Here is a 25,629-nt window from a genome sequence, read left to right on the forward strand (position 1 = left end):
ATTGTGAATAGCTGGGGCCCAAGCACTGATCCCTGTGGTACCCCACGAGTCACTGCCTGCCACCTCGAAAAAGACCCGTTTATTCCTACTCTCCCAGCGATAATCCGCACTCCCGGCGATAAACCGCACTCCCGGCGTATTGAGTCAGGAAACAGTCTTGTATATTTTCAGTAAATTTTTCAGCTGTATTTCCCACCACAACAGCAGGTAAACCATCATGTCACTGAATGCCAGGAAAATTAAAATCACCCATCACACAAAGGTGGCATTTTATATTAAAAGCATCAGTGATCAGTTTCCATAATAACTCATCACGTTCAAGTGTCTGACCCGGGAGCCTATAACAATTACCGATAATTAATCCCTGCCCGTGAGCTGGGTCCACTTGAACCCAGATAGCCTCAGCTGAGCCTGATGAGGCAATATTAAGTCTCTCTCTAGCTGTTAGATTCTCACTGATAAAAATAGCAACCCCACCTCCCCTTTGGCCTACTCTATCCTTTCCAAAACCATTGCAGTCCTTCAGGTGAATTTCTGTGCCATCATTTCCATCTAGTCATGTCTCATCTAGCTCCTGCCTCAACTTTCCAATTTACAAACCAATTGTGATGTCTGACCTCACTGTGATGTCCGACCTCGCTGTGGTGTACAGTGTGAGGGGGAGCCTTGCCCTGTGATGTCATGGATTGACCCATCCAGTGAAAAGGGCTTCACATTGATGAAACAGTATTTGGCAAACCCTTGGGTTTCATTTAGGTTACAATGACTTGCTGTGTTAGAATACAATAACAGGTTTCCACGTGGTTACAACCTAGAGAACAGAGTGCATGGACGATGGGCAGTGATGGGATTGTTTGTATCCTACCAATGATGTTAAGTAGTTATATACATTTACAGCAACAAGTGGAGGCAATTCAGTCCCTCAAGCCCATTCTATTTAATTATATGATGGCTGATCTGTACCTCAACTCAATTTACCTGCCTTTGATCCATATCCCTTGATAAACATAGGAACAGGAGGAGGGAATTGAACCCCTCAAGCCTGTTCTGCCATTTAACTTAATCATGGCTGATCTGTATCTTACCTCTATCTACCCTCCTTTGTTCCAAAACCCCTAATACCCTTGCTTAACAAAAATCTATCAATCACAGTTTTGACATTTTCAATTCACCTGCAATTGACCATTCCTATCTATCTAATCGTAGCCAGAGAAATACCTGCAATGGCTTCTCTTCCCACTCCCGCATCGTTACCCCTGGTGTCCTCCAAGGATCTATCCTATTTCTCATTTTGCCCCTTGGCGACATCATCTGAATGCACAGCATCAGTTTCCACATGTATGCTGATGACACCCAGCTCTACCTCACTACCACTTCTCTCAACCCCGCCAAGATCTCTAAATTGTCAGACTGCTTGTCCAACATCCAGTTCTGGATGAGCAGAAATTTTCTCCAATTGAATATTAGGAAGACTGAAGCCATTGTTTTTGGTCCCCGCCACAAACTCCGTTCCCTAGCCACTGACTCCATCCCTCTCCCCAACTTCTGACTGAGGCTAAACCAGACTGTTCGCAACCTTGCTATCATTTTGACCCTAAAATGAGCTTTTGACCACATATCTGCAGCATAACTAAGACTGCCTATTTCCATCTGCATATCACCCATCTCCGCCCTTACCTCAGCTCATCCGATGCTGAAACCCTCATCCATGTCTTTGTTACCTCTCAATTTGACTATTCTAATGCACTCCTGACTGTCCTCCCGCATTCTACCCTACGTTGTCTACCTTACACTCACCCATCATTCCTGTGCTCGCTGACCTACACTGACTCCCAGTAAAGCAACACCTCCATTTCAAAATTCTCATCCTTGTTTTCAAATCCCTCCATGGCCTCGACCTTCCCTATCTTTGCAACTCCTTCAGCCCCACAACCTCCCACCCCCAACCCGAGATGTCTGTGCTCCTCTAATTCTGCCCTCCTGAACATCCCTGATTATAATCGCTCAATCATTGGTGGCCGTACCTTCTGTTGCCTCGGCCCTAAACTCTGGAATTCCCTGCCTAAACCCCTCTACCTGTCTACCTCTCTTTCCTCCTTCAAGATCTCTTTAAAACCTACATCTTTGGCCAAGCTTTTGGTCACCTGCCCTAATTTCTTCTTCCGTGGCTCGGTGTCAAATTTTTTGTCTCATAATACTCACCGCGAAGTGCCTTGTGGGGGGTTTCACTACGTTAAAGGCACTATGGGCTAGACTTTCCCGAGAGCCCCTCAACACCCGATTGCCCGCCCAGAAAAACCGCTAACATTTGGCAAGTAACGCTGGCGAAAATTTCCACGGTTAAGTTAAAACTAATTGCCCGGCGAGAAAATGGGTCTTGCACCACTATTCTTGGCGGTTAAGGGGAAAGTAAAACAGGTGCTTTTTAAAAAATTTAGTCCGAGGCTACGGTTGGGCCTAGGGAGGGGGGAAAACTTAAAAAAACATTTCACTTAAAAACAAAGTTTAAAAATATTCCCAAGACACTTTTACACATAATCGCCATTTAAAATTTAAATAAATAAAGAACCTTTAACTTAGCTTTGTTTGCAAAGTACTCACCTACCGCTCTGTTTAAGCAGCTTTCACAGGGCGGTTCCCTCGGCGATCTGGACGGGCTTCCGTTGAGGCCAAACTTACGCCCTGGCGATTTTCTCAGCATTGCACGTCGGCGGGTGTTATCAGATTTGGGCGATACCATTAAAAAACTTACGGGGAAACTTTCGTCGGGCGGAAAAACAGCTGTACCACCGAGAAAATCGACGAGAACCCGCCGAAAACGAAAGGAAAGTTTAGCCCTATATAAATACAGCTTGTTGTTGTTGCAGCCTCAACAGTATTTTGGGGAAAGAGTGTTCCAGTTTTTCACCACCCTTTGTGTGAAGTAGTGCTCCCTGACATCACCCCTGAATGGCTTAGCTCTAATTATAAGGCTATGCTCCCTTGTTCTGGACTCCCGCACCAGAGGAAATAGTGACATTCTGTCTACCCTATCAACTCCTTTGATCATCTTAAACACCTCAATTAGATCACCCCTTAATCTTCTATTCTCAAGGGAATACAAGCCCAGTCTGTGCAGCCTGTCCTCATAATTTTACTATTTTAACCCCAGTATGTCAATCTGTGCTGCACCCGCTCCAAGCCCAATATATCCTCCCTGTGGTGCGGTGCCCAGAACTGAACACCGTACTCCAGATTGGGTCTAAGCAGAGTCGAACCTACCCGTCTTAAATAATGGTATGACATTGGCAGTTTTCCAATCCAAAAGGGACAATTCCTGACGCGAGAGTGTTTTGGAAGATCATGACTAAAGCATCTCCAATTTCTTCACCGACTTCTTTTAATACCCTGGGGTGGAAAACATCGGGTTTTAGAGATTTGTCTGTCTTTAATCTCATTGGTTTCTCCATCTCCATTTTTGTAACTTGTATTGAAATCTAGTTAGTTCCTCCCATTGATGTATTTTGAGTTTTCCTTGTATTTCTGGTACTTTACCCTTATCCTCTACTGTGAAGACCGATAAAAGGTAAGTGTTTAGGAAGTTTGCCATTTGCTGATTTCCAATTACAATATGACCTGTATCTGTCAACAAGGGGCTCACATTGCACTGAGCCACCTTCTCTCAATACATTTGGAAAAATCTTTCATGTTGTTCTTGATATCCCTCACACGTTTTTCTCGTATTCCCTTTTTGCAGCTCTCACCACTTTCTTTGTACCCTTTGCTGATCTTTATATCTCTCCCAGTCCATGGGATCGCTCCTGTTCTTTGCCTTCATATCAGCCCTTTCTTTTAGTTTGATACTATCTCTCACTTCCCTTGTTGACCAAGGTTGTTTAATTACACACGTGGAACTCTTGCCCTGTACAGGTCTTGTATCCTACCAAATATTTATTTAATCAGGAGAATTAACACGTGGCTAAAGGGCTATTGTGGGAAAGAGGGGTTCCTTTTCATGGGACACTGGCACCGGTACTGGACAGGCAGGAGCTGTACTGATGGGATGAGCTCCATGAGACCCATGACCTAGCGGAAAGGGCAAACGCGGAGATGGCAAAGTCTTTAAAGATCTACAAGAAATGAAACCAGCCTAAATATAAACAAAACAGGAAAGAATAAAGTAATGGGAGGTTGGGTGGGTACATTGATTGCCAGGGAATAAACAGAGTTTTCAAACAGGAAATAAAAGGATGATTAAAAATAGAGAGAGGAACTGCTATTAAAAATGAGTGAAACTATCTGTATATCAATGCACAGTGTCCGTAATAAAACAGGAGAGCTGGAGGCAATTGTGTGTTGCAAGTAGCCAGACATAATAGGGATTACTGAGACATGGGTACAGAAAAATCAGGACTGGGAATTAACCATTGCAGGGTATAACACATTTACAAAAGATACAGGGCGAAAAAGGGGAGATGGAGTAGCTTATTTGGGATAACATAATGACAATAGAAAAAAGTGACACAGCTACCAGCAAGACAGAAATAGAATCCATGTGGATAGAGATAAAAGATAACAAAGGATCAAACACACTGATGGGGTTAATCTACAGACCACCCAATAGTGGAAGGGAGGTGGAGGAGAAATATGCAAATTAGGGAAATCAAAGAAAGAAAGACTTACATTTATATAGCGTTTTTCACAACCACCGGACGTCTCAAAGAGCTTTACAGTCAATTAAGTACTTTTGGAGTGTAGTCACTGTTGTAATGTGCGAAACGCGGCAGCCAGTTTGGGCACAGCAAGCTCCCACAAACAGCAATGTGGTAATGACCAGATCATCTGTTTTTGTTACATTGATTGAGGATTATATTGGCCAGGACACCAGGGATAACTCCCCTGCTCGTCTTCGAAATAATGCCGTGGGATCTTTTTCATCCACCTGAGAGAGCAGACGGTGCCTCGGTTTAAAGTCTTGACCAAAAGATGACACCTCCGAAAGTGGAGCACTCCCTCAGCACTGCACCGAAGTGTCAGCCTATATTTATGTGCTCAAGTCCTTGGAGTGGATTTGAAGCCACAACCTTCTGACTATGAGGCGAGTGTGCTACTCACTGAGCCACAACTGACACTCAGTAAAAAACATAACATAATAATCATAGGAGATTTCAACTACTCCGATATTAATTCGACTGAAGAGGTAGGTAATGGGGATAAGAAAATGGAGTTCCTACAATGTGTACAGGACTCCTTTCTAACCCAATATGTAAAGAGCCCAGCAAGGAAGGATTTGCATTTGGACCTAGTTATGGGGAATGAACCAGAGCAGATAAGAGAAGTAAAAGTAGTAAAAATATTGACTATCATATAATACGCTTTAAGATAATAATTCATAAGGACACAAGTATGACAAAGACCAGGATAATAGATTGGAGAAATGCTGATTTTGAGGGACTGAGAATAGAACTTGAAAAAATAAAGTGGATAACAATATTGGCAAACAATGCCATAGACAGCAACTGGAAACATTTAAAACAGTGTTCAACAGAGTCCGCTTAAAAAAAACAAGAATAAGCTAAACACTGATGACACGCCATGGATGAATAAAGCCATAGGGAAAATTGAGGGCAAGGAAAGAGGCAATGTTAAGGACATGGACAGCAGCGGAGAGCCCGATGAGGGAGAATACGAAGAGATTAGAGATAAGTCAAAAAAACATTTAGGAAGGCAAAGAGGAACTATGAAATTAAATGATCAAGGAATATAAAACAAAATAGCAAAATATTTTACAGGCACATAAATTTAAAAAGGAAGGCTGGGATGGGAATAGGGCCTCTAAGGGATGGATAGGATAATACCACTGGCAGCGAGAGAAATATTAAATCATTACTTTGCTTCTGTATTTACCAGGGAGATAGAACAGGTGGACACAACATTGGATGATGAGATTAGTAATGAAATAAATACATTTATAACAAAAAGAGGAGATATATTAAATAAACTAATCAAACTCAAAGAGGATAAAACCCCTGGTCTGGACAGATTACATCCGCGCATTTTAAAAGAATCTACGGAAGAGACAGCAGAGGCATTACTACACATATTTAATAATTCGTTAGAAAAAAGTGTAGTTCCCAAGGAACTCAGTCTGGAAGTGTGACCCTGAGCTTCCGGTTGCCTGTCACTTTAATTCTCCACTCAATTCCCACTCTGATATCTCCGACCTCGGAGTCCTATGAAGCTCAACGCAAGCTCGAAGAACAACACTTAATCTTTTGTTTAGACCTTCTGGACTCAACATCGAGTTCAACAATTTCAGAGCATAACCTCTGCACATCTTTGGCTCCCTTTCCCTCCTCCTCCGGCTTATGTTTTGTTCCCTCTCTGTCTCCAATGGCAGCTGGTCATTATTCCACCATTCACACCCTATCTGGACTAACCTTTTTCTAACTCCCCATCATCCCTTCTGTCTCTCTAATCTCTCCTGCCTTCCACCCTATCACAGACCTTCCCTTTTGCTCTTTCTTCCCCTCTCCCCGCCCTCCCTATCAGAGCTCCTTAAGAACCTGTTCTTTCCGAACACTCTCCAGTTCTGACGAAGGGTCGTTGACCCGAAACATTAACTCTGCTTCTCTCCACGCAGATGCTTCCCGACCCGCTGAGATTTCCAGCATTTTTTGTTTTTAGTTCCCGAGCAGTTGTGGACAGTGAAGGTAAGACTGATATTTGAGAAGGAGGACAGAACATGTCCAAGGAGTGATAGACCTGAATAACTTAACATGGGTGGTCGGGGAAATAATAGAGTCCCTACAAAAGGAGCAAATGGAGCATGTGGCCAGCAACAACTCACAATAAAGAGTGAGCCCGAAGGGACAGTGCTGGTGCACCGACCTCACTGGGGTCCCGGACCGCCGCCCGCGCTCCCTCACTCACACTGCCCGCCGCGCGTGGGCTACAACCGCCAACCGCCGCCTTGTGAGCGCGCGGGGTCAGGGGAACTACAACTCCCAGGGGGCACCGCGGCCCGGCTCCCCCTCTTGCCGTCTCCCGCTCCTTACTGTGCGCAGGCGCGGGGCGCGAGGCGGGCTGGGTAATGTAGTCCCGATGGGGAGATGAACGCAGCCGCGGGTGGGGGCGGTCCCGGGACCCGGATCATTGACAACAAATGAGAGCCCGGACTGACCGCAGCTTCAGGGAGAGTTTGTGAGAGCAGTTCAATCATGGAGGGGCTGAGAGGGAAGCGGGAGGCCGTGTTTGCCGGGCTGGAGGCTCGGGGAGCAGAGGACACAGATTGGGAAAGAAGCAGGAGGAGAAATTCTCCCAGCGAGGGGCCGGGATCGGGAATTCTCGGCCAGAAAGGACGATGGGAGCAGATTCAATAGTAACTCTCAAAAGGGAATTGTGCAAATACCGGCAGGGAAACAATACAGGGCTGTGGGGAAAGAGCGGGAAAACTGCATCAACTCCAGCAAAGGACCGGCACATGCTCGATGGGCAGAATGGCCTCCTGTGCTGCATCATTCCATGATGCTGTGATTCACACCCGGGAGAGCAGTAACTCAAATACACCCGCACAGGAAGGGTATTCACACCCTGGAGAGCAGTAATCGCAAATACACCCTCACAGGAAGGGTATTCACACCCTGGAGAACAGTAATCGCAAATACACCCTCACAGGAAGGGTATTCACACCCTGGAGAACAGTAATCGCAAATACACCCGCACAGGAAGGGTATTCACACCCTGGAGAACAGTAATCGCAAATACACCCTCACAGGAAGGGTATTCACACCCTGGAGAGCAGTAACTCTCAAATGCACCCGTACAGGAAGGGTATTCACACCCTGGAGAGCAGTAACTCTCAAATACACCCGCACAGGAAGGGTATTCACACCCTGGATAGCAGTAACTCTCAAATACACCCGCACAGGAAGGGTATTCACACCCTGGATAGCAGTAACTCTCAAATACACCCGCACAGGAAGGGTATTCACCCCCTGGAGAACAGTAATCGCAAATACACCCGCACAGGAAGGGTATTCACACCCTCGAGAACAGTACCTCTCAAATACACCCACACAGGAAGGGTATTCACACCCTGGAGAGCAGTAATCGCAAATACACCCGCACAGGAAGGGTATTCACACCCTGGAGAGCAGTAATCGCAAATACACCCGCACAGGAAGGGTATTCACACCCTGGAGAGCAGTAACTCTCAAATACACCCGCACAGGAAGGGTATTCACACCCTGGAGAGCAGTAACTCTCAAATACACCCGCACAGGAAGGGTATTCACACCCTGGAGAGCAGTAACTCTCAAATACAACCGCACAGGAAGGGTATTCACACCCTGGAGAGCAGTAACTCTCAAATACAACCGCACAGGAAGGGTATTCACACCCTGGAGAGCAGTAACTCTCAAATACATCCGCACAGGAAGGGTATTCACACCCTGGAGAGCAGTAACTCTCAAATACACCCGCACAGGAAGGGTATTCACACCCTGGAGAGCAGTAACTCTCAAATACAACCGCACAGGAAGGGTATTCACACCCTGGAGAACAGTAATCGCAAATACACCCGCACAGGAAGGGTATTCACACCCTGGAGAGCAGTAACTCTCAAATACACCCGCACAGGAAGGGTATTCACACCCTGGAGAGCAGTAACTCTCAAATACAACCGCACAGGAAGGGTATTCACACCCTGGAGAACAGTAATCGCAAATACACCCGCACAGGAAGGGTATTCACACCCTAGAGAACAGTACCTCTCAAATACACCCGCACAGGAAGGGTATTCACACCCTGGGGAATAGCAATCGCAAATACACCCTCACAGGAAGGGTATTCACAACCTGGAGAACAATAACTCTCAAATACACCCGCACAGGAAGGGTATTCACACCCTGGAGAACAGTAACCGCAAATACATCCGCACAGGAAGGGTATTCACACCCTGGGGAATAGTAACTCTCAAATACACCCGCACAGGAAGGGTATTCACACCCTGGAGAACAGTAATTCTCAGAAATACCAGCACGGGTAGGTTATTCACACTGTGCCCATCTATGGAAACCAGGAAATAATTCCTGACTGGTTTACCACTTCTGGAGGGATGGAAAGAAGTGATGTGCAGCTGCAATGGATAAAACACTGAAACTACTTAAAGGGATCGTAGCTTCAAAAAATAAAGCAGCGCAATGAACTCTCGAGTATTGGAAGGGGGAGCAGCCTAGGGGTCCGGGGCATTTCAGCGATGGCAAATCACCCCAGATTCTCCATGAACTCAAAGGACATTCTTCTGGCATGAATTGATTTCAGCACAATATAAATTGAATGGGCAGTCAACTCTGACAGATTACCACCTAGGTGGTGAAGACAAAAATCTACCCCAAATCCTGTAAAATTGACATAAATATTCTTACGAAGCAGAAAGAACAACAACTTGTATTTATATAGCGCCTTTAATGTAGTGAAACGTCCTAAGGCACTTCACAAGCATGTTTTAAGACAAAACAAATAAATTTGACACCGACCCACATAAGAAGAAATTACAGCAGATGACCAAATACTTGGTCAAAGAGGTAGGTTTTAAGGAGCATCTTAAAGAAGGAAAGAGAGGCGGAGAGGTTTAGGGAAGGAGTTCAAGAGCTTGGGGCCTAGGCAGCTGAAGGCACGGCCACCAATGTTTGAGCAATGCTCAGGAGGGCAGAATTTGCGGAGCGCAGACATTTTGTGGAGTTGTAGGGCTGAAGGAGATTACAAAGATAGGAAGGGGCAAGGCCATGGAGGGATTTGCAAACAGGGATAAGAATTTTTAAATTGAGGCATTGCTTAACCAGAAATCAGCATAGGGGTGATGGGTGAGCGGGACTTGGTGCGAGTTAGGACACGGGCAGCCGAGTTTTGGATCACCTCTAGTTTACGTAGGGTAGAATGTGGGAGGCCAGCCAGGAGTGCGTTGGAGTAGTCAAGTCTAGAGGTAACAAAGGCATGGATGAGGGTTTCAGCAGTGAATGAGCTGAGGCACGGACGGAGAAGGGCAATGTTAGAGATGGAAATAGGTGGTCATGGTTATGCCGTGGATATGTCGCTGGAAGCTCATTTCAGAGTCAAATATGATACCTAGGTTGTGAACAGTCTAGTTTAGCTTCAGATAGATGCTAGGGAGTGGATGGAGTGGCTAGGGAATGCAGTTTGTGGCGGGGAACAAAGACAATGGCTTCTGTCTTTCCAATATTTAATTGGAAACATTTCTGTTCATCTAGAACTGGATGTCAGACAAGCAGTCTGACAATTTAGAGACCGTGGAGGGGTCTTCGAGAGAAGTGATGGAGAGGTAGAGCTGGGTGTCGTCAGCGTACATGTAAAAGCTTATGCCATGTTTTCAGATGATATCGCCAAGGGGCAACATGTAGATGAGGCCAAGGATAGATCCTTAGGGGGACACCAGAGGTAATCATGCGGGGGTGGGAAGGGACGCCATTGCAGGAGAGTTTCTGGCTACGATGAGATAGATAAGAATGGAACCAGGCACCTGCAGTCTCACCCAGCTGGACATTGACGGAGAGGCGTAGGAGGAGGATGGAGTGGTCAACTATGTCAAAGGCTGCAGACAGGTGGAGAAGGACGAAGAGGGATAGTATACCTTTGTCACAGTCACAAAGGATGTAATTTATGACTTTGATGTGGGCCGTTTCGGTACTATGGCATAGTAGAAACCAGATTGAAGGGATTCAAACATGGAGTTCCGGAAAAGATGGGCACGGATTTGGGAGGCGACAACACATTCAAGGACTTTGGAGAGGAAAGGGAGGTTGAAGATGGGTGGTAGCTTGCAAACACAGTGGGGTAAAGAGTTGAGTTTTTTTGAGGAAAGGGGTGACGATGGCAGATTTGAAGGAGAGCGGGACAGTACCTGATCCAAGCACAGGCATCTTCCACCTCTTCAATTGGAGTTCAGGTCTGGAATATCGGGTCCTTCATTGAAACATCTGTGAACCCATGTGGAAGCAAGTCATCCTTGTTCGAGTGACTGCCTATGATATTGATGACCTGAAGAGAGAGAACCGTTAACAATGTCAGCTAACATGGCAGCCAGAAAAGGACGTTGTGTAGTCAGCAGTTTAGTGAGAATAGGGTCAAGGGAGCAGGAAGTGGGTCTCGTGGACAAGATGAGTGTGGAGAGGTCAAGAGGGGAGATCAGAGAGAAACGAGAGAGATGCGAGTTCAGGACTGGGGCAGGGGGAACCTCAGGAAGTTTGGCCCTGTGGGCTAGGGGAAAGAAAGGAACTAGCAGAGGCAGCTGATCGGATGGTCTCAATCTTTGAGACAAAGAAGTCCATGAGCTCCTCGCACTTGTTTAAGTAGTGTGTTGAAGGAAGAAAGTGAGGTAGAGAAGCGGAGAGGCTTGGGCAGGGAGTTCCAGAACTTGGGGTCCAGACAACAGCAGGCACGGCCACCAATGGTTGAGCGATTATAATCACGGATGCTCAAAAGGGCAGAATTAGGGGCGAACAGGAGCAAAAGGGAAGAGGAAATGAAACAGAAGCAGGATATGGCTCCTGATTGGTGGAAAGAAAAATAATTCCCTACCTGAAACCGTTGGAAAGCAGCTTGCAGACTCATTTGTTAACATACAGCTGAGATTTTTGTTATTGCTTCAGTCAAAACTGATGTTTGACAAATGTTGTGGGCATTCAATGCCTGTGAACTGAACAACTTCCTGGTTTGATAGTCATGCAGGTAATTCACCCTCGTTCCTACACACTTAAGTCAGACACAATTCTGGTGTAAATAACAACATTTCACAGGAATTATAGCGGTTCAAGAAGACGAGCGCCATCATTTTTTCTGGCCAACTAAGGGTGGACAATAAATGTTTCCTTGCCAGCAACACCCAGATCTCAAAAACAAATAATAATATATAAATATAAAGTTTGTGAGGCAACGCAGATCACTTTGGAAGCATTTCAGGAAAGATCTCATGACATGAGGATCTAAGGACACATGTGGTTCCAGAATGGGAACTATGACACTGATTCTCTGCAAGATACCCTTAAAGCACCATTCCTTACGGTTTCCAAAGGCAGTGGTCTGTCAGGGCTAGTAACTAATATGTGGCCGTTCCTCAGGATAATCACTCACTGGTCCGTCCTTGCAGTCCCTCTGATGGCAGCACAAGAGGCAGCTTTCTGCGAGGGCCGCCCTTTCCCCTAGCAAAACCTTCAGGGCCTCCCATCCCAATCATTTCCCCCTGGTACGACCTCATCTTTGCTCCGCCAATCCCAAGGGGCGAAGTATTGATCATATCTAGGTTAGCTATTCATAGCTAGATCTGGCTGAACCACATCACCTCACTCTCCTCTGACAAAATGTCTCAAGATCATCCTGGATAGCAAAGATAATCTAGTTTTTTTTTACTCCATTATCAACTGTTCCTTTAACTCCTCTCCCCTGTCCCTTTCACCCTCGCCTCCAACAAGTGTGGGGAGCTTTTTCTGGACACTACCTACTCAGCTATAAAAAGAACTATATCAATATTTAACGTTTAACATTTGCAACCATCTTCAGCCAGAAGTGCTGAATGGATGATCCATATCTGCCTCCTCCTGAGGTCCCTACCGTCACAGAAGCCAGTCTTCAGCCAATTCGATTCAGTCCCCGTGATAACAAGAAGCGGCTGAACGCACTGGATATAGCAAACGCTATGGGCCCGGACAACATCCTGGCTGTCATAGAATCATAGAAATTTATAGCATGGGAGGAAGCCATTTTGGCCAATCGTGTACGTGCCGGCCGACCAACAGCTATCCAGCCTAATCCCACTTTCTAGCTCTTGGTCTGTAGACCTATAGGTTACGGTACTTTAAGGGCACATACAAGTATCTTTTAAATGTGGTGAGGGTTCATGCAGTGAGTTCCAGACCCCCACCACCGTCTGGGTGAAGAAATCCCCTCTCATTTCTCCTCTAAACCTGCCCCCATAAGAAATAGGAGCAGGAGTAGGCCATACTACTCCTCGAGCCTGCTCCGTCATTTAATACGATCATGGCTGATCATGGACTCAGGTCCACTTCCCTGTCTGCTCCCCACAACCCCTTATTCCCTTATCGGTTAAGAAACTGTCTATCTCTGTCTTAAATTTATTCAATGACCCAGCTTCCACAGCTCTCTGAGGCAGCACATTCCACAGATTTACAACCCTCTGAGAGAAGAAATTCCTCCTCATCTCAGTTTTAAATGGGTGGCCCCTTATTCTAAGATTATGCCCCCTAGTTCTCATCTCCCCGATCAGTGGAAACATCCTCTCTGCATCCACCTTGTCAAGCCACCTCATAATCTTATACATTTCGATAATGTCACCTCTCATTTTTCTGAATTCCAGTGCGTAGAGGCCCAACCTATTCAACCTTTCCTCATAAGTCAACCCCCTCATCTCCAGAATTAACCTAGTGAACCTTCTCTGAACTGCCTCCAAAGCAAGTATATCCTTTCGTAAATATGGAAACCAAAACTGTACGCAGTATTCCAGGTGTGGCCTCACCAATACCCTGTATAACTGTAGCAAGACTTCCCTGCTTTTATACTCCATCCTTTGCCATAAGAGGCCAAGATTCCATTGGCCTTCCTGATAACTTGCTGTACCTGCATACTTACCTTTTGTGTTTCATGCACCAGGACCCCCAGGTCCCGCTGTACTGCAGCACTTTGCAGTCTTTCTCCATTTAAATAGTAACTTGCTCTTTGATTTTTTTTTCTGCCAAAGTGCATAACTTCACACTTTCCAACATTATATTCCATCTGCCAAATTTGTACCCACTCATTTAGACTGTCTATGTCCTTTTGCAGGTTTTTTGTGTTCTCCTCACACATTGCTTTTCCTTCCATCTTTATATCATCAGCAAACTTGGCTACGTTACACTCGGTCCTTTCTTCCAAGTTATTAATATAGATTGTAAATAGTTGGGGTCCCAGCACTGATCCCTGCGGCACCCCACTAGTTACTGATCGTCAGCCTGAGAATGAACCATTTATCCCGACTCTCTGTTTTCTCTTAGTTAACCAATCCGCTATCCCTGCTAATATATTACCCCCAACCCCTGAACTTTTATCTTGTGCAGTAACCTTTTATGTAGCACCTTGTCAGTTGACTTCTGGAAGTCTAACTACACCACATCCATTGATTCCCCTTTATCCACACTGTTCGTTATATCCTCCAAGAATTCCAGCAAATTTGTCAAACATGACTTTCCCTTCATAAATCCGTGCTGACTCTGCCTGACTGGATTATGCTTTTCCAAATGTCCTGCTACTGCTTTTTTAATAATGGACTCCAACATTTTCCCAACCATAGATGTTACTTTAAATCTATGCCCCCTGGTTGTTGACCTCTCTGCCAAGGGAAACAGGTCTTTCCTATCCACTCTATCCAAGCTCTTCATAATTTTATACACCTCAATCAGGTCTCCCCTAAACCTCCTGTGTTCCAAAGAAAACAGACCGAAGATCTCCAATCTTTCTTCATAGCCAAAATTCTCCAGTCCAGGCAACATTCTTTTAAATCTCCTCTCCACCTTTCCAGTGCAATCACATCTTTCCTGTAATGTGGTGACCAGCACTGCACACAATGGCCCCAAGTTTCCACATGATTTGCTCCTGATTTTTAGGAGCAACTGGTGTAGAACGGAGTATCTTAGAAATCGGAATTCTCCACATTTAATTTCCTGCAGTTCTAGTCAGGTAGAACAGTTTCACTTTGGAACTGAATTTTTTTTTCAAAAGGGGGCGTGTCCGGCCACTGACGCCTGATTTCAAAGTTTCGTGAGTGAAAACGTACTCCAAACTAACTTAGAATGGAGTAAGTGAAGATTTTTGTACGCTTGAAAAAACCTTGTCTACACTTTAAAAAATCAGGCGCAGGTTACAAATTAGGCGTAGAGAACGAGGTGGGGGCGGGGGGAAGGGAAGTCATTAAATTCTACAATCAATCCTTAGTTATACTTATACAAATATTATACAAATAAATCCAACCTGAATAAAAATTTATAAGCAAAGAAAAGATTAAATAAACCATGTTCCTACCTGTGTGAAAGTGCTTCAGGCAGGCCTTTCAGGCAGCGGTGTGGCGTCAGTGTCTCGACGGCAGCGGCAGCAAGCAGCCTTCGAGCTGAGCTGCAGTGCTTGAGGCAGGGGTGTGGCGTCAGTGTCTCGACGGCAGCGGCAGCAAGCAGCCTTCGAGCTGAGCTGCTGTGCTTCAGGCAGGCCTTTCATGTTGGAGACAGGCAGCGGTGTGGCGTCAGTGTCTCGACGGCAGCGGCAGCAAGCTTCGAGCTGAGCTGCAGTGCTTGAGGCAGGCCTTCATTCTCTTCGTGGCTGGCCGCGAAGAAGCAGCACCGGATGGACCCGAGGCCATTCGGCCATGAGATATCAGTGGCTGGCCGGCAGCTGAAGAATCAACAGCGGACCGATGTGAGGCCATTTGGCCATGAGATAGCAACGGCGTCAGTGGCTGGCCGGCAGCCGAAGAATCAACGCAGGACACACGCAGCTCATTAAGGTTCTTGAGGTCATTCGGCCACGCTTTAGGGGCGGCGTCAGTGGCTGGCCGGCAGCCAAAGATACAGCAGCAGCCTTCGAGCTGTGAGGGGGACTGAGGCCATTTGGACAGGGAGAGGCAGCCACATAGACAGTTTTATATTTAAATTTGCAGAATGGGTGCTGCATTGTCAACACCACATGTTATGCAATGGTTTGCCATCAATTCACTGCATAGGAGAGAATTGATTGGAGCTCACCGCACCAGGAACGTCGTAGCCCGTAGGCTGATGGGCAGGAGACCTTACCCACGTCGACAATATCGAACCAGGCGCTCGTACCTGGACATGAGCGAGGCTGATTGTGTGAAAAGGCTGCGTTTTCGCAGAGAAGTTGTCACTGAGATCTGTGATATGGTGAGAGCAGATTTGCAGCCCAGAAGCAGAACGCCAACTGCCTTGTCTGTTGAAGTGAAGGTAAAAGCTGCACTTTCTTTCTATGCCTCGGGATCGTTTCAGGCTACAACTGGAGATGTGTGTGCCATCTCTCAACGTGCAATACATGCCTGCATTTACCAGGTCACGGCTGCACTTTATGCGCGAAGGAATGACCATCAATTTCCCAATGACCGCACAAGCGATCCATCAGAGTGCTGTGGGCTTCTTCAGGATTGTCGGCTTCCCAAAGGTACAAGGCTGCATTGATTGTACCCACATAGCCTTGCGAGCACCCGTGGAGGAATCTGAGTACCGAAATAGGAAAGGTTTCCACTCTATCAATGTGCAGCTCGTGTGTGACGACAAGCAGCGCATCATGTCAGTCGACGCGAGATACCCTGGCAGCACCCAAGATGTGTTCATCCTACGCGACAGCGTTCTATCTGATATGTTTGAGCAGCAGCCAGAAGGACAGAGCTGGCTACTGAGAGACAAAGGGTACGGCCTGACCACCTGGCTCATGACGCCCCTACGCGTGACACGGACAGAAGCTGACCGTCAATACAACATGGCGCGCATTGCGACGCGCAGCATCATTGAGAGGACCATTGGCATCTTGAAACAGCATTTCCGATGCCTGGACCATTCCGGAGGACAGTTGCAATACTCTCCTCAGATTGTCGGTCACTTCACTGTTGTGTGCTGCATGCTTCATAACTTAGCCATCATGAGGCAGCAGGAGCTGGTAGTGGAACCCAAAGACCGACGTGAGGGTCCAGTGCATGATGATAGTATTACGGAAGACCAGGATGTGGATGATAACGACAATCAGGAAAGCATGCAAGTGCCTGATGCCGGAGCACGAGGTCGGAGGAGGGTCGCCCATCGTGCCCCTTTAATGATTGCTCGAGCCCTGCGCCAGCAGCTCATCCGTGAATGCTTCAACTACAGATGCCTGAGAGCTCTGCGACCACTTTTGCATATGGACATGTTTGTTCTTTGCAGTTGTTCCTACGTTGTGTTGTGTTAATGGAACATGAAACAGTTTTAATGAAAAAATATTTTATTGAAAAGTTAACGTCACTCTAATAAAATATTTGTTGTATCAAACTATACTTTTTAATATGACTCTTGAAGATCACTTAAAAACTTTAAGATCACTTATAAACTTGTAAAGTTACAAAAGTTACAAAACACTTTCTATGTGAAAAATGTTACACTCTAAGATCACTTACACTTCAAGATCACTTTTTAGATGCAAAATTAAATAATTTACAGAATGTGAGAGCATTTACACTATAAGATCACTTGAAAACCCTGAGATCACTTATATGTTGTAAAGTTACAAAACTTACAAAACAGTTTCATTGTGAAAAATCTTACACTCTGAAGAACACTTAAACTTCAGGATCACTTTTTAGGTGCAAAATTAAATAAGATACAAAAAAATGTGAGAGCATTTACACTATAAGATCACTTAAAAACCATAAGATCCCTTATAAGTTGTAAAGTTACAAAACTTACAAAACAATTTCAATTTGAAAAACGCTACTACAGCTACATCAAGAACAAGAACAAAAGCAGCAAAGAAAGGCTGCAACCATGTCTCATCCATATCTCAGTGAATGTTCACTTCCTCATGGGGGTGTCATTTGATTGGCTGGGCTGTGTGCCCTTATTGCAGCAGCTACCTCAACCAGGCCCTCCCTGACGGCCTGTGCCGACACTTGCATGCCCTCCCTGACGGCCTGTGCCGTCGATTGCACTCCCTCGGACATTCGCTCCCTAAGTTCCCATGTCATTACTGCTATTTCTCCCGTCAGGACCGTCAACTCTTCACCTACTGCATTGATGCCACCGATGAGTGATCGGGTAAGCTCATTGGTCTCCATACCCAATGCCACAACCTGAGCCACATCTGTTGCACGCTGCATCTCAGGAGAGCGTGTCTCCAATCTCCTTCTCCTCTGTCTGGGTCTGCCTTGTGGCACCACTACACTGGGAGGCGCGGGCACGGACGGTGGGATGCTCGGTGTTGCAAGCGGCACCACTACACAGGGAGATGCAGGCTGGGACTGTGGGATGCTCTGTGTTCCAGACGGCTGAACTGGAGGGAGAGGCTCGGGCTGGAATGGTGGGATTCTCTGTGTTGCAGATGGCAGAACTAGAGGGAGAGGCTCAGGCTGGAACGGCAGGACACTCGGTGTTCCAGACGACAGCACTCGAGTGTGAGCCGTGGGCTAGGATGTTGGACGAATGGGTGTAAACTGCTCCATGATATCAGCAGCAACACTGGGACCCGAAGCGTCGGAATCAAAACCATAGTAAGTGAAACCAGAACCTATGCGAGAGGGAAGCGCAGGCTGTAACGGTAGTGCACTGACTGTAGAATGCTGCATTATACCAGCAGCACCACTGGGAATCACAACATTGGAAGCGAAACCATGGAAGGTGGAACCAAGACCTATGCTAGGGGTTGAAACTCTGATGACCCTTGATGGGGGCTCATAAACATTAAATTGGAAGCTCTCCCCTGCAGACATTTCAGTCATCGCTGCCATCATCCAGTCTGGATCGTCCGCAGCTGGTTGTACTGGTTCTTGTTCTGTACCCTCAGGATCCTCAGGGTTGGCAGCAGCAGCATCATCATCATCATCATCATCATGTTCTGCAAAATACATCAGAACAGTCAAATGCTTAACAGCAAGAGAGGAGGCCGGGTGGGTGGCATGAGTACTCTCACACATAGCAGGCCAGGCAGCAGGTTGATTTAAAGGGCCATGATGCATTTTCAAGACTTACCCTCTTCCTCGCGTGCGGGTCCAGCTTGTGCTGTGCCGATTGCTTTTCTCCATGTCCGACTCATCATAGCAGCTACCCTCTGTTCCAAGGGCGTCAGTGGATGCAGATTGGGCACGCCTCCTCCTGCACGAGTTGCCTCCCTTTTGTTGTGGGCCAATTTCTTCTGCAAAGAGTAAAATATAACTTTGTACAGAGTGTGTCAGTCTGCAAGGTGGGACATACAGATAGCCAGGTTACAATTACGATTAAATTAAAAATGGGAAATATTACTTACACTAACTACTGCAAGGTGGGACATACAGATAGCCAGGTTACAATTACGATTAAATTAAAAATGGGAAATATTACTTACACTAACTACTTGACCAAGGTCGTGTCATTTCTTTTTACACTGACTTCCAGATCTCCTGGTATGCACCACTGCGCAGTAATCTTCTGCAACTTGGTTCCAGCGTTTCTTCATTTCTTTTGGTGGCACTTTTATGCGACCTCTGTTGCTGGTATCTAGCTCCTGCCATCTCTGCTCAATTACGTTGACTAATATCTCCACTTCCTCATGCAAGAAATTCTTTGTTCTTGGTGGACGTTGATCCATTGCAAAGTTGAATTGGCACTCTTATTTCTCCAAACACACAGTCCTTAATTTGCATGTACCAATGCAGCACCGGTTCTGCAAGTTTAGCAGTGAAAAGCTGAACTCACTGATTTCAGCAGGTGATTTATTCAGCAGTGCTGCTAAAAGCACTCCCTCACACACAGTAATATCAAGAAAATTAAAATACAAGCCTTTGCAGGGGTCCAAGAAACAAATCTTCACTTTTTCTGCAGTACTTTTAAAAATGGCCGAGTGCCAATGTTTACTTCAGATTGCGCGAACGCTCCAACGCGCATGCGCAGGGTTGCCGGCACCAAGAAGCCTCATTTCAATTGTACCCGCCCCCTCCTACTTACAAAATCGGCGCGAGTGGTAGGCTCCGCCCCCTGTGCGCCGCGCCAAGCAGACATCGAGCTCCAAGGAGCTCGAGAATACCGCACTTTTTTTCCGGCGCCGTTTTCGGCGCGAAAAACAGGCGCCCAGCTCTGAGGTGCGCCTTTTTCGCCGCGTGTGGAAACTTGGGGCCAATATTTCAATTGCGGCCTAACCAGTGTTTTATACTGTTCAAGCATAACCGCCTTGCTCTTGTATTCCATCCCTCAACTAATAAAGGCAAATATTCCATTTACCTTTTTGACCACCTTATCTACCTCACCTTGATACCTTCAGGAATCTGTGGACCTGCACTCCAAGGTCCCTTTGTTCCTCTACACTCTTCAGTGTCGTACCATTGCATGTGTATTCCCTTGCCTGGTTAGAACTCCCCAAATGCATTAATTCACACTTATTCAGATTGAATTCCATTTGCCACTGTTCTGCCCACCTGACCAGTACATTGATATCTTCCTGCAGTCCGCAGCTTTCTTCTTTATTATCAACCACACAGCCTATTTTAGTGTCATCTGCAAACTTCTTAATCATACCCCCAACATATCAAATCCAAGTAATTGATATATACCACAAAAAGCAAGGGACCCAGCACTAAGCCCTGCGGAACCCCACTGGATACAGCCTTCCAGTCACAAAAACACGCATCAATCATTACCCTTTGCTTCCTGCCTCTGAGGCAATTTTGGATCCAACTTGCCACTTTGCCCTCAATCTCATGGGCTATTACTTTTGTGACCAGTCTGTCATGTGGGACCTTATCAAAAGCCTTGCTAAAATCCATGTACACTACATCAAATGCACTGCCCTCATCGATCCTCCTGGTTACCGCCTCGAAAAAATTCAATCAAGTTAGTAAGACACGATCTTCCCTTAATAAATCCATGCTGATTGTCCTTGATTAATCCATGACTTTCCAAATGAAGATTTATCCGGTCCCTCGGTAATTTTTCCAATAATTTTGTCACCACCGAGGTTAGGCTGACTGCCCTGTAATTACTCAGTCTATCCCTTTCTCCCTTTCTAAACAAAGGTACAACATTAGCAGTCCTCCGGTCCTCTGGCACCACATCTGTAGCCAGATAGGATTGAAAAATGATGGTCAGAGCCTCTGCTATTTTCTCTTTTGCTTCTCTTAATAGCCTGGGATACATTTCATCTGGGCCTGGGGATTTATCCACTTTCAAGCTCCTAAACCCCTTAATTCCTCCTCTCTCACTATGTTTATCTCACCGAATATTTCACACTCCTCCTCCTCTCATTGCAAAGTCTGCATTGCCCCTCTCTTTTGTGAAAAAGAATGCGAAGTATTCATTAAGAATCCTACCTACGTCTTCCGCTTCCACACACAGATTTCCTGTATGGTCTCTAATAGTCCCCACTCTTTCTCTAGTTATCCTCTTGCTCTTAATGTATTTATAAAACATCTTTGGGTTTTCCTTGATTTTACTTGCCAACATTCTTTCATGCTCTCTCTTTGCTTTCGTGATATCTTTTTTAATTGCACCCCTGCACATCATATACTCCTCGAGAGTTTCTGTGTGTTGAGTTCTCGGTGTCTGTCATAAGCTTCCCTTTTTTTCTTTATCTTACTCTGTATGTCCCTTGACATCCAGGGGGCTCTAGATTTGTTAGGCCCACCTTTTTTCTATAAGGAAATATACTTGCTCTGTATCCTCAAGATCTCCTCTTGAATGCCTCCCACTGCTCTGACACTGGTTTACCATCAAGTAGCCGTTTCCAGTCCACTTTGGCCAAATCCCATCTCAGCTCAGCAAAATTGGCTTTACCTCAATTGAGAACTTTTATTCCTGGTCCCTCTTTGTTCTTTTCCATAACTACCCTAAATCTTATTACATTATGATCACTTGCACCAAAATGCTCTCCCACTGATGCCCTTTCCACCTGCCCCTCTTCATTTCCCAAAACCAAGACCAGAACCGCCCCCCACCCCCCTTGTTGGGCTTGTTACATACTGATTAAAGAAGTTCTCCTGAATGCATTTTAGGAATTCCACACTCTCTGTACCATTCACATTGCCTTTTTCCCAGTTAATATTAGGGTAGTTGAAATCCGCCACTATTACAGCTGTCGTGCTGAAGACTTGTGCTGCAGAATTAGCTGCACCTCTAGCCAAGCTGTTCCAGTACAGCTACAATACTGGCATCTACCCGACTATGTGGCAGACTGCCCAGGAATGTCCTGTCCACAAAAAGCAGAGCAAATCCAATCCGGCCAATTATCTCCCCATCAGTTTACTCTCAATCATCAGCAAAGTGATGGAAATTGTCGTCAACAGTGCTATCATGCGGCATTTGCTTACCAATAACCTGCTCACCAATGCTCAGTTTGGGAAATGCCAGGACCACTTAGCTCCAGACCTCATTATAGCCTTGGTCCCAACATGGACACAAGAGCTGAATTGCAGAGGTGAGGTGAAAGTGACTTCCTTTGACATCAAAGCAGCATTTGACCGTGTTTGACATCAAGGAGCCCTAGTAAAATTGAAGTCAATGTAGAACAGTAACCATGCAAAAACACCAGCCCAGGAAGGGTGTTCACACCATGGAGAACAGTAACTACCTCAGAAAACACCAGGACAAACTCTCCACTGGCTGGAGTCATACCTAGCACAAAGGAGGATGGTTGTGGTTGTTGGAGGCCAATCATCTCAGTTCCTGGCACATTGCTGTGGAGTTCCTCAGTGCAGTGTCCTAGGCCCAAGCATCTTCAGCTGCTTCATCAATGACCTTCCCACCATCATAAGGTCAGAAGTGGGGATGTTCGCTGATAATTGCACAGTGTTCAGTTCCATTCGCAACTCAAAAAATGAAGCAGTCCATGCCCGCATGCAGCAAGACCCGGACGACATTCAGGCTTGGGCTGATAAGTGGCAAGTAACCTTCGCACCACACAAGTGCCAGGCAATGACCATCTCCAACAAGTGAGAGTCTAACCACCTTCCCTTGATATTCAATGGCATTACCATCGCTGAATCCCCCACCATCAACATCCTGGGGGTCACCATTGACGGACAAGGGCAGCAGGAGCATGGGAGCACCATCATCTGCACATTCCCTCCAAGTTATACACCATCCTGACTTGGAAATACATCACCGTTCCTACATCGTCGCTGGGTCAAAGTCCTAGAACGCCCTCTTTAATAGCACCATGGAAGTACCTTCACCACACGGACTGCAGCGGTTCAAGAAGGCAGCTCACCGCCACCTTCTCAAGGGAAATTAGCGATGGGCAATAAATGCTGGCCTTGCCAGCGACACCCACATCCCAGAATGATTAAGTTAGATAGGTGGTTGAAGGAAAGAGGAATAGAGATATGGGAACAGATTGGGCACATTAGATTAAGACGACTGTTTGCATGGAGGTTAACCACCAGCATGGACTGGCTGGGCTGAACTTCCTGTTTCCGTATTGTAATTTCTATATAATATCAGAAAATTGGGGTGCACTCCCAGAAAATGCATTTTCTGTCCATTGCTAGATTGGAATAATTGTACTTGTTGTTTATCACATGTTAAAATAGTTATCTCAGACTGTACTTTTGATTCATGCAGACAATATGTACAACTGCTGAGTCTGGAGCCCAAATGGTAGCATGATGAAGGCCAGCAGGTAAATTTGCTTTTATTTTTGGTATCATTTAAAGAAAGATTAGACTTGTGGAATTTCTGGGGAATGATGTAACTGGAATGAAAACTAATTTTGTTGGAAGCAGAGAGTCATGATAAATGAAACACAAAACTTTTTCTGTGGGACGTCAACAAGTGGAGACTCACAGGATCTGCTCTGGGTCCCTGTTATTCACATTACTCATCAATGGCTCAGAGGTGTGAGTTAGGATATGGGCAGCAGAGTTTTGGATTAGTTCAAGTTTATGGTGGGTGGAACATAACATAAGCATCAGGAGCAGGAGTGGGCTATACGGCACTTCAAGCCTGCTCTGCCATTCAATAAGATCATGACTGATCTTCGACCTCAACTCCACTTTCCAGCCCACTCCCCATATCCCTTGATTCCCCTAGAGTCCAAAAATCTATCTATTTCAGCCTTGAATATACTCAATGACTAAGCATCCACAGCCCTTTTGGGTAGAGAATTCCAAAGATTCACAACTTTCTGAGTGAAGAAATTCCTCCTCATCTGAGTCTTAAATGGCCAACCCTTTATCCTGAGACTTTGAGCCCTCGTTCTAGACTCCCTCCATTCAGGAGAAACAACCTCTCACTCTCTACCCTGTCAATCCCCTTCAGAATCTTAAATATTACAATGAGATCACCTCTCATTCTTCTAAACTCATGAGAGTACAGGCCCAACATTTTTTTTTTTTTTTTTGAAATTCGTAGCCAATCGTTCCAATTCTTTGTCAAATCACAAATGCCAGAGGTCACCTTGCACACGCCAAGGATCACTCTGCGCCAATGCTCTTAGCCAAAAGGCCTAGAGCCACTGCACCGTTCCTGGAAGTACTGCAATACCAGGTTCGTGCCATGGAGGTGGTTGGGTCAGGTCCCCCACACACCTCCGTGGAGGTGGATGGGTCAAGCCACCCCACCCACCTCCTGTTTCCAAAAAAGCAAGCATATACCTTCCTGATCCAGGGAGAACCACCCGGAGGTCATGGTGGCTACTCCCCTGTCAGGTCAGTTACGCATGATCTTAGCCAAAAGGCCGAGAAGCGATCTCTCCTCACGGGACAACACTCTTATTCCAAAAATCAATCCAGTGAACCTCTGTTGCAATGCCTCTATGTCCTTTCTCAGATAAGGAGACCAAAATTGCACAGTACCCCAGATCTTACCAAAGCCCTGTACAATTGTAGTAAGCCATCCTTACTCTTGTACTCCAAACCCCTTGCAATAAAGGCCAACATGCCATTTGCCTTCCTAATTTCTTGCTGTACCTGCATGTTAACTTTCTGTGTTTCCTGTATGAGGACACCTAACTCTCTCTGAACACCAACATTTAATAGTTTCCCACCATTTAAAAAAAGATTCTGTTTTTCTATTCTTCCTACCAAAGTAAATAACCTCACATTTCCCCATATTATGCTCCATCTGCCGCCTTATTGCCCACTCGATTAATCTGTCCATATCCCTTTGCAGCCTCTTTGTGGCCTCCTCACAGCTTACTTTCCCACCTAACTTTGTATCATCAGCAAACTTGGATACATGGTCCCATCATCCAAGTCATTAATATAGATTGTAAATAGCTGAGGCCCACGCACTGATCCTTGCGGCACTTCACTAGTTACAGCCTACCAACCGGAAAATGACTCACTTATTCCTCTGGGCAAAACTAATTGTTCTATCTTCTTACAAATGCTTCACACATTCAGATAAAGAGCTTTAATTTTAACTTTTTACCATTATTCCCTATTTTCACCTTATTCACTGATATAATTTTACCGTTAAACTCTCTGTCCCTTCCTGTCACACTCTGCTTATCTTTACCCAAATCGCTACATTGGTCAATTGCCTTGACTTTTCTCTTTAGATTTTTAAATTTACCCTCACCTGACCTCTTCCCTGCGGAATCTCACTAGATACAGACTTCCAGTCACAAAAACACCCATCAACCATTACCCTTTGTTTCCTGCCTCTGAGCCAATTTTGGATCCAATCTGCCACTTTGCCCTGGATCCCATGGGCTTTTACTTTCATGACTAGTCTACCTTATGGGACCTTATCAAAAGCTTTGCTAAAATCCATATACACTACATCATTCACACTTCCCTCATTGACCCTCTGGTTACCTCCTCGAAAAAATTCAATCAAGTTAGTCAGACACGACCTTCCCTTAACAAATCCATGCTGACTGTCCTTGATTAATCCATGTCTTTCCAAATGAAGATTTATTCTGTCCATCAGG

General features: G+C 45.7%; 1 pseudogene; it reads right to left on the reverse strand.

The window, feature by feature from the left end:
• Window positions 1–24,202: 24,202 nt before the first annotated feature.
• Window positions 24,203–24,441, reverse strand: LOC139230680 (U2 spliceosomal RNA; annotated as a pseudogene).
• Between the last annotated feature and the right edge of the window lie 1,188 nt (window positions 24,442–25,629).

This window comes from Pristiophorus japonicus, chromosome 19, assembly GCF_044704955.1.
Source record: "Pristiophorus japonicus isolate sPriJap1 chromosome 19, sPriJap1.hap1, whole genome shotgun sequence".
Taxonomy (NCBI): domain Eukaryota; kingdom Metazoa; phylum Chordata; class Chondrichthyes; family Pristiophoridae; genus Pristiophorus; species Pristiophorus japonicus.